Genomic DNA, 10282 nt, shown 5'->3' on the forward strand with positions numbered 1-10282 from the left:
CTATTCGCTACTTTCCTCAGGATGATGATCCTGGAGGCAACCTTTTGGCACGTCTTCTCACATCGATATTTAAATGTCAGTGATCTGTCCAGCACGACACAGAGGTACGTTCGTTTGTCTGTATGTTCAAGGTTTTTCTCATTCCAGGTGACAACCAGTTTTGTGTTTGACTGCTTTTAGCGAAAGTGGAAAGCGCTATCTTGCGTATTCAAGGGGTTTGGTTTGAGGGAGCTTTCTTGTAATCAGAATAAAATACTACCACACTATGATATTAAAACAATAGTGACGAGAGCGAGTGTGATCTGGAATTGTTTGAGATGAAATGTTCATCAAATAAACATGGGCTATTTAATAGCTCAGAAATACTAAAGATTGATCCTCGTCATACTGATGACTATTTGAATTTAAATTAACAGTAATCAAACTATATTTGTATAGAAGCAGGGACGTGGAATGGGCGATGGGTGCAGGGTCACGGGTCTCAACCTTCCCCTGTTTACCTGTGTCCGTGCTATCACGTGAAACAAGTATTAGGGAGGATGAAAGGAGGGAAGTTTTTTTCCAAAGGCCTCTGAGAGAGTGGATGCAAAACCCCTAGTTCGACCAATTCTTTTTTGTCCGCCTATCAAGTCTTTATCAAGTAAACATGACAACAGACATATAAATAATACAGAGACGCACTACTGGGATCATAACAGAATGGTATAAGAAATACAAAATTGTTACAGTAATGTTCAGGGGCCTTAAATGAAAAAAAGACGAATATCGGACCATATTTGCGAGTGGATTCAAAACTTCCTTGCTGACAGAGCTCACCACGTCTTTCTTAACAGAACAAGATCGACAGATGTGAAGGTAATTTCTGGAGTACTCCAACGAAGTGTGAAAGGACCGCTACTGTTGCAGTGTAGATAAATGATGTAGTAGAAAGTACCGAATACTCTTTAAGGTTGTTCGCTGATGATGCAGTTGCCTATAGTTAAGTAGCGACGCCAGAAGACATTACTGGTCACCAGAATGACCTACACAGGATCGATGAATGGTGCACGCTCTGGAAGTGACCCTGAACGTAAATAACTGTAATATATTGGGCATTCGTAGGAAAAAAAAAATCCACTACCTCACGTCTACACTATTGATGACAAACTGCTCTGACAGGTCTGAACAATAAAATATCTAGGAGTGACTATCCAGAGTGGAAGTGGAATGACCACGTAAAGCAAACAGTAGAAAAAGCGGATGTCAGACTGACATTTATCGGAAGACTCTTAAGCAAAAGTAACTCATCTACAAATGAAGTAGCTTATAAGGCGTTTGTTCGGCCAATTCTTGAGGGCTGTTCATCAATATGGGATCCCTACAAGGTAAGATTGATTACAGATGGAGAAGATCCAGCGAAGAGCGCCACATTTCGTCACGGGATCGTTTAGTTGGGACGAGAGCGTTACAGAGATGCTCAACAAACTGCAGTAGCAGACGCTACAGGAGAGGTTTACTACTGAATTTCGAGAGAGCACTTCACGGAAAGAGTCTGACGTCTTACTTCTACCCGCATACATCTCGAATATTGACCACGACGAGACAATTAGTGAAATTAAAGCCAGTACAGTGGCTTATCAATAATTCCTCTTCCCATGCGTTATTCGCGAGTGACACAGGATAGGATAGATCAGTTAGTGGCACCAGAAGTACCCTCCGCCACACACCATTACGTGGCTCCGGAGTATGATGAAGATGTATATGTAGAAATGACAAGAATAAGACGAGAGAGATTAAGAGGCGTACAGCGGCCGATCACATTTCCCGCGTTCGGTATGGTAATGAAACTGGACAGAAAACTGCCAATATTGGAACACAGTACCCTCCACCATTTTAATTCAGGAACATATAGTCTTAAACGCATCCTTAAGTTTACAATAATGAAGAGGTTTGTTCTGACAGTAATTTACATGAATGGTTCAAACAATCCACCCGGTGCCCCAGTACATCCTACACGCCTTCGTATCTGTACCCGTCCGTCAGGATTTTGCCGTATTTGGAGGAATGTATCAGTGATTCGGGCTACAGGCTAGTCTACTCTAGTGGCTACTGGAGTAACACAAACCATGCTCTTGCGTCGTCCCCAAAGAAAGTAATCAAGGGGCGTCAAGTCAGGCGAACGCAACAGCTCTTCTTCGTCCTACCGAATGTTCCCAATATCGACAGTTATTTGCACTCGCGTAGCAACGCCGAATGTGCTGGAGCTCCATCATGCTGGAGCCAGTGGCCTCTGCGCACAGCAACAATAGATTGTCCAGCATTTCAGGAAGTGTGGTCTGTGGGCACTGTAAGTAAGCAGGCCCCTTTAACCCAGATGGCAGTATTACCGGTCCTAGAAGATATTTATCAATTCCCGCAACCGCATGCAGATTCTCGTAGTCAGTACTGTTAAAGCACCCTTGACGTATAAAGAAGACCTCAACTGTAAACTGAACATTTCTGTGGAAGGTAACATCGTTTACTCTTTGCATATGACGTGATTAATCAGCTGGTCCTAAAGCCTACGCCCTTTGAAGATGGTACGCGAATAGGCTGTACTCCTGCTCTCCAAACAGACATGTGACTTGTTTCCACAGCATGGGCTATAGCACACGTGCTTCTTGAACGTACATTGCTGTACCTACATATCACTTCACGCTCAGAAAGTGGTGTCCTCACGTCTCGCCTACCACCGTCAACATACTGAGGATGCAAACTTCCTGTTTCTCGTAAGCGTCCATAAATCGCAGCAAAGGTACTGTGGTGTGGATATGTTCTGTTAGGGAACCGGTTTGGTAGATACGAAGGGCTGCTCTTCCATTGCTTATCACCTCCCCATAACACATAACCATGGCAATGAGCTCATTAAACCCGTACTCTACATTTCATTGAGTACTAACAACAAGAAAACCTGAATGCAGGACTAATAAGGTGCACGACACTGAAGATACGGTATTACACCGACGCAATCGACAGCAGCACTGGTAATACGCACGACACTGCAGACACAGTAATAGAACACGTACGTCTCTTCGTTTTTGTGGGCTCTGTCAACCCTCCAAATTCCGGAAACACCTTGTATACGTAGACGAAAGACATGTACTAATATTCCCTGTCCATTAAACAAAGTTTTCGTTCAAGATCAACACGAGGAATATGTCGCCTGTATCAAAAGAATTGAACTTTCCTCTCAGTTTTGACACCAAAAAACAATTACAAAAATTTTTTACTGCAATAAAATTTTAAAAAATAAATAGCTAGTTTGATCTGTTTGCTAATGTAATTAATGTATTATCAAATAATATTCACAACGAACAACAATAATTTAAAGATTCTGCCGTTCCTGCACAAAATATCAGTTTTGCAGAAAGCTTAATCGGCTGTACTAACGACCTGAGAAATCTACTACCGAGAATACTTTCTCATCGTGAGTCAGTACTGAAGGGAATAAACTACTCCGCAATTACGCCTACGTCAGCGAGTCAACAGCGGAAGATATCACGAATTAGGCTGCCCTAGTGGATGAAAGCGTCTCGGTTGTGTAAGTGTGGGCGGTTCCTTCCGCCGGGCACTTCATACATCAGTGGATTTGACAAACGACCTATTTGGGGCTGATAGATGGTGGGAGACCGGAAGCCGGCTCCCCATCGACCGATGGAGGCGCTCGTGTGAGATGGCCGCCCTTGTCCCGGCCGTTGTCAGCTGGGCTCACTCCTCCTTAACGCTAGTGTCTGAGTGCGTTGTGCTACAGGAGGGCAATCTACGTCAATCATTAATGGAGAATGCTGTTTATTATTATCAAATCCAACCAATTACCTGAAACATCCAAAGGAATGTGGGGAAAAGCCCTAAAGCAGACCCGTATTGGCTTATATAAATATCGCAAAATGGCAAGTTCAGAAGCAAGTTAAGAGTGGTTGGAAGTTCCCTTTGTACGTCCTCGGAGACTCTGCAGCGTGGCTCAAAGTCGCGGTCGCGTTATTTTTTTTTTTTTTTTCCAACGACCCCCACTGGGCAACAAACAGCGAATAAAAATATATCTCATCTGACGATAAGTTTCTAAGCGACTTAAAACCAGTCATGGTGTAAAGGAAAACGTTAGCAGCTAGGAGGTGTGAGTGGTAAGGCGTTAGGCCGCAGAAAACGTGTAAGATGTGTATATTTCTATTGTCTGTTATCAAAACACAGTTTTTGAAAGGTGTTTATATTTTATTAATAGGATTAAATAGGAATAATTAATATTTGTCAGTTTGGAAACAATTGTGGTAGCAGGGAATGTCTGCACCAAAGTATTGTTGGCAAGAGAGACCGTAAATTGGTATAATTTTAAAACGGATGGGAGAGACCGCGTATGGATACATTTTAAGAAAAGAGCGGGAAAGACCGCGCATTCATACATTTTGTAATGGCAGCAGGGATTGTCTGCACCAGAAAGCATTGTTGGCGGGAGAGACCGCACTTTCGCGTTCGTAGGAAGTCAGTAGTAAGCGAGATGTGAAGCGAGTCGGTAGCAGGTCTGAAGCGAGAGGTTGAGGGGAGCGGTGTCCTGCTAGCCACCAGCTATGATTTACAAGAGATTATAAACGGATGTACGAGACATCAGCTACTATTATAATAAGAGGAACTAATATTATAAAATTATTTTTTTAGAGATACTCAAGACTACGGAAGGCATGTTTGCGCAATGCTAGTTGTAAGATTATTGTAAAAAGTGGGTCCCATTTGAACGTTTGTAAAATCATTTCATTACCAACAGTAAATATTTGAAGAATCGTTTTCAGAATATAATTAATTTTTGCCAGCAACATTGCATTACTGATTATAATCAATCCCAAAAATCATCAACGTAAAAATTTGCAAAAGCTTCACTATGTATTACATAACTTCAGTCAAATTAATTAAAGAATAACGTCAGCTTTGCTATTACAGAATAACGTCAGCTTTGGTAATAAATACAGCCACTTATTATGACAGCCCACCAGCAGCTAACAGAGTATAGTAAGACAGAGTAAGTATATTCATGTCGCAGTTCGATGTAGCAGTTAGATGGCGATCCAGTAACAATAGAAAAGGTAAGGAACAGTTTTGGGTTACTGCAGGTAACGACTGAGGGCCACGACGACGACACATTCTATGTTTCGGCGAAGTAATCAGCAAATCACTTTTAATAAGCAGCATTTAAATTTGTATGCGAAGATTGCACTTATTATTATTGAGAAAGAGAATTAATTTCAAAGGGAAGATTTCATTTGTTATTGTTAAGCAAGAGATAGAAATCCTAAGAGAAGGTTTCATAGGTTATTATAGAAGGGAAGGTTGTGTAACAAAAGAGATATAGAAGAGACAGGAAGGTTTTAAACGTAACACTTCATCCAGAAAAGATAAGCTGAATTTATTCTACAAATTGTGCAAAATGTTTTTAGGATTTTTTTTTTCACGTGAGAGTTACAAACTCAAATGAATACAGTTATTTATAACAATCCAAGAAAATCAGCACTAAACATTTAGTATTTCAAATTTAATCGATATTTATTTGAGATATCAGATCGTTATCTCGCGTAGACTTTCACCTCACTCAGCTGATTTTGTCTCAAAAATAAATTCGGAAAAGCACGGTATAAATTCGGGTGCTACTAGAAGATACAAAAACAGTTAAATTAACAAATTTTCCGGGATAACGCATCGAGCATCAATAAACATTTAGTTAATACATCAGTTAGCACGACGAAGTCCCATAGTCCGTAACAGAGCGTAGGGTACGATGCAGGAGACCCGCACCGCCGTACTAGGCAAGGTCCTAGTGGAGGTGGTTTGCCATTGCCTTTCTCCGACTGTAATTCTAATTGTTGAAATAAACAGCAACCAGTTTCACAAAAAGATATTGTAGTCCTTTACCGATTTCAGGCACCTAGTGCCCTTTTTCTGAAAACTGTGCAGATAAATATACAGCTAATAAGCAGCACTTACGTATGAATACTAAAACTGAACGGAAAGTTTATAAATGTAAAGGTAAACAAATGGTACATAATTATAACAATTATATGTACCATTTTTTATCTTTTAAGTTCTACAATTTCGTTCTTAATTGTTAGTATCCATATCCAACTGCTGCTTATTTGTGGTAAATTTTTTTTGTGTACAGGCTTCTGAAGAAGTGCAATAGGTGCCTGAAACTGGTAAAGGAAAAATTTTCTTTTGTGCGACTGGTTTTACGAGGGTGGTTTGTAAAATTCTCGGAATCACCGCGAGAGGTCAGCGCTAGCGCAACTAGTTGTTCACGTAATTTTCATTCGACTGTTGCCAGTAAACACGTGCCACGTCAGTGCTCTTTGAAGAGAACTGTGGCGGTGACGTGGCTCTGTTGTTGTTCCCGCATAGTGATTTGCGAAGATGGAAAAAAAAAATCGAGATTCGAGCAGTGATTAAGTACTTCGTAAAGAAAGGTATGAAAGCAAAGGACATTCATACCGATTTCCAGAATACACTGGAGGACTCTGCTCCTTCATATTCAACTGTTGCCAAGTGGACAAATGAATTTAAATTTGGTCGTGAGAGCATATATGATTTCAGTGGTCGGCCAAGATGTTTTACTACTTCAGAAATCATTGCAAAAGTGCACAAAATGGTCATGGAGGATCGCCGATTTAAAGTGCGTGAAGTAGCTCACACTTGCCAGATGTCACCTGAAAGAGTATATCACATTTTAACTGAAGAATTAGAAATGAAAAAATTATCTGCAAGATGGGTGCCGCGACTCTTGACGCTGGATCAAAAAGGCCTGAGAATGGACATACCGGAACACTGTTTGGCCCGTTTCAGGAGAAACGAACAAGATTTTTTACACGCGTTTGTGACCACGGAAGAAACTGCACTGCTATACCCCAGAAACAAAACAACAGTTAAAGCAGTGTAAACTTGCTGATTCTCCGCCACCAAAGAAAGCAAAGAGAATTCCTTCGGCGGGAAAGGTCATGGCATCAGTGATCTGGGATGCGAAGGGGATTCTGTTTGTAAATTATCTCCCCACTGGGCAAACAATTACTGGAGAATACTATGCGAACCTCCTGAACAGATGACAAGAAAATATACGCGAAAAAAGGCCGGGTTTAGCAAGGAACAAAGTTATCTTCCATCAAGACAATGCACGCCCGCATACATGTGCCGTCGCCTTGGCAAAATTACACTAACTACCCCCTTAATCACGTGATATGGCTCCGTCAGACTTCCTTCTCTTCCCAAAACTGAAAATTTTTCTTGGTGGGTGGAGATTCGCTTCAAACGCAGAACTGATGACCGGAGTTGACAACTATTTTGCAGGCCTGAAAGAAACTCATTTTCAAGATGGGATCAAGGCACTGGAACTTCGTTGGACCAAGTGCATTAATCTACAAGGAGACTACATTGAAAACAAGAAGTTTCAGTGATGTAAGTACTTTTTTTTCTATTCTGTTCCGAGAACTTTTCAAACCACCCTCGTAGATTGTGAGAACTCAGGCTAGTTCTGTAAAAGAATGAGTAAATAAAATTAAAACAACAACGCCTACATGGCTTAAACTAAAACAGCAGGTAATAAAACTGAGCTTACATTAATCTGAGCACAAAAAATTACACATAACCAGAACATGTGATATTCATAAATCATCAAAAGAACTCAAATCCGATGGATAGGGATTAGACAACCTGCTACAAATAATTGTGTCATAAATAATTTTAGCAATGTAAGTTATCCAAGTTGGAACCGGTAAACTCTTTAAATAAAATAGTAGTTAACTAAAACCTAACACAATATAACATACATAGTTTAAAGAACCGCACGGCACAGCGGATAGCTCTGAGTAACTGTTCGTATGTCTACGCGCTAAGCTGCTCACCAAATAAGTCCAACAAATGCCAATGACTACAGCTCGTTAACCCCACTTTGCCCGTGAATTCTGTAGACACAAATAGCCGGGAAAATTTCAAGGCACCGTAGGCTGCAGTGACGCATCATGGGCGAGACAGCGGTCTGAGGCGAGAGGGAGACAGTGTTAGCAAGCTCGTGAATCATCGCAACTCGTGTTCGTCGCATCGGTGCACTGCTGCTCCCAGCTGAATCCAATGTTTGCAGCGGCTTCGAATATACGGCCATTTCTAAGACAGGAGGAATTTTATATCGAACACTGGACATTTTTAAATTAATTTCGAGTATAAGACACACCTGAATTTTGGAGGCAATTTTTCGAAGAAAAAAGTACTTTCTTTATGTCATCAGTTTTCTGACTGGTTTGATCTGTCTACCACGAATTTGTCTCCTGTGCCAATTTCTTCTTGATGTGCCTACCACGAATTTCTCTCCTGTGCCAGTTTCTTCATCTATGAGTAGTACTTGCAACTTACGTCCTCAATCATTTGCTTATGTGAATATGGTGTCTGTTCTTTCGGACACATGCGAAAAAACAGACACCATGACTGCAGCCGTCCAGAACGAAATTAGAATTATATCGTCAGCTGCACCCGGGCGTTGATATATATATATATCAACGGGGACAGGTGAAAATGTGTGCCCCGACCGGGACTCGAACCCGGGATCTTCTGCATACATGGCAGAAGCTCTATCCATCTGAGCCACCGAGGACACAGAGGATAGTGCGACTGCAGGGACTATCTCACGCACGCCTCCCGCGAGACTCTCATTCCCACCTTGTATGTCCACACACTACATTCATAGTGTGCCACCTCAACACATTCATTACTCGTGGAAGACATTCTTACGAAGACCCGTAAGGGTTCGGGGAATATGTGTGCATCCGCACAGAAGATGAAGGTCATGGCCGGTATTGCCAGAACTATATACTTATATGAATATGGTGTCTGTTCTTTCGGGCATGACCGAATAGAGCGTCTGCCATGTAAGCAGGAGATCTCGGGTTCGAGTCCCGGTCGGGGCTCACATTTTCAACTGTCCCCGTTGATATATATCAATGCCCATGACCAGCTGACGGTATTAACAAATTCTAATTTCGTTTCAATTATTTGCTGTATGTATTCCCAGCTCTGTCTTCCTCAATAGGTTTTTGCCCTCTCCAGCTCCATCTAATGCCATGGAAGTCATTCCCTGATGCCTTAACTGATGTTCCACCATCCTGACCCTCCTCCTTTCCTCTTCAATTCTGCGCAGAATCTCCTCATTCCTTACCTTACTAGTCCACCTAGTTTCCAAAATTCGTCTGTAGCACCACGTCTCAAATATTAAACAACAAGTTTACTGTTACCAGACACAGTGACTGGTAGCAGTAAACTTTTGTTTTATTTAATGTCAATAAGTCACGGTAAAGCCTAATCTAAAATGTCGCATTTAAACATCTCAAAAGCTTCGATTTTTCTCCGTTCCGGTTTCCCCGCAGTCCAGTCCAAAAGTATGTTCTCAGAAATTTATTTCTCAAATTAAGGCCTATGTTTGATATTAGTATTCTCTTGGCCAGGAATGCCCTCTTTGCCAGTGCTAGTTTGCTTTTGATGTCCTCCTTGCTCTATCCAGCATTGCTCATTTTGCTGCCTAGGAAGGAGAATTTCTTACTTCATCTCCTTCGTGACCATCAATCCTGATGTTAAGTTTCTCGCTGTTCTCATTTCTGCTACTTCTTATTACTTTCTTCTTAGATTTACTCTCAGTCCATATTCTCTACTCAGTAGCCTGGTCATTTCTTTCAACAGATTCTTTCGCTCAGGAAAACAATGTCGTGAGCAATCGTACCATCGATATCCTTTCACCTTGAATTTTAATCCCACTCCTGAACCCTTTTTTATTTGCATCATTGCTTCTTCGATGTGCATCTTGTAGTCCGTTAAATACGATACTTCAGCCGAGCCAGCACGTCTCTGGCAATCGCTATCAGAGAGGTTTACCGCGAGTGTCCTGTGGCGCTGGCAAGCCGTGGTCGAGGGGGAAGTCTGGCAGCGTGACCTGATCTGCGATCTCAGTCACGAGTCTGCCTACGGGCAAGGAACCAGGGACGGCTGCAGTGCCTTGAGAAGCGGCCGGCCTGTGTACCGAAGCTGTGGCCGCGACCGCTGAGAGCGGAGGGCAGTAGTCATGCGCCATGCGCCATGCGCACCCAGTGCAGGCTGTTGGTTTGTCTGCCACTTCTCGGTGTCATGCACGGGGGGGGGGGGGGGGGGGGGAGGGGAGCGGGGGGGGGGGGGGAGCCGCACGGATGCTGTGCGCCTACCGACCTACCGGCATCGGGAACAGGCTGTCGACATATCGCGATCTAGATGCTGTGTA

The 10282-nt window shown here is 42.4% G+C and overlaps 1 non-coding gene across 1 annotated transcript; it reads right to left on the minus strand.

Moving 5' to 3' along the window:
• Positions 1 to 8558: 8558 nt before the first annotated feature.
• Trnat-ugu lies at positions 8559 to 8632 on the minus strand. Its single transcript has one exon. It is a non-coding gene; the product is annotated as a tRNA-Thr (tRNA).
• Between the last annotated feature and the right edge of the window lie 1650 nt (positions 8633 to 10282).

Source organism: Schistocerca piceifrons, chromosome 7 (assembly GCF_021461385.2).
Source record: "Schistocerca piceifrons isolate TAMUIC-IGC-003096 chromosome 7, iqSchPice1.1, whole genome shotgun sequence".
NCBI lineage: Eukaryota > Metazoa > Arthropoda > Insecta > Orthoptera > Acrididae > Schistocerca > Schistocerca piceifrons.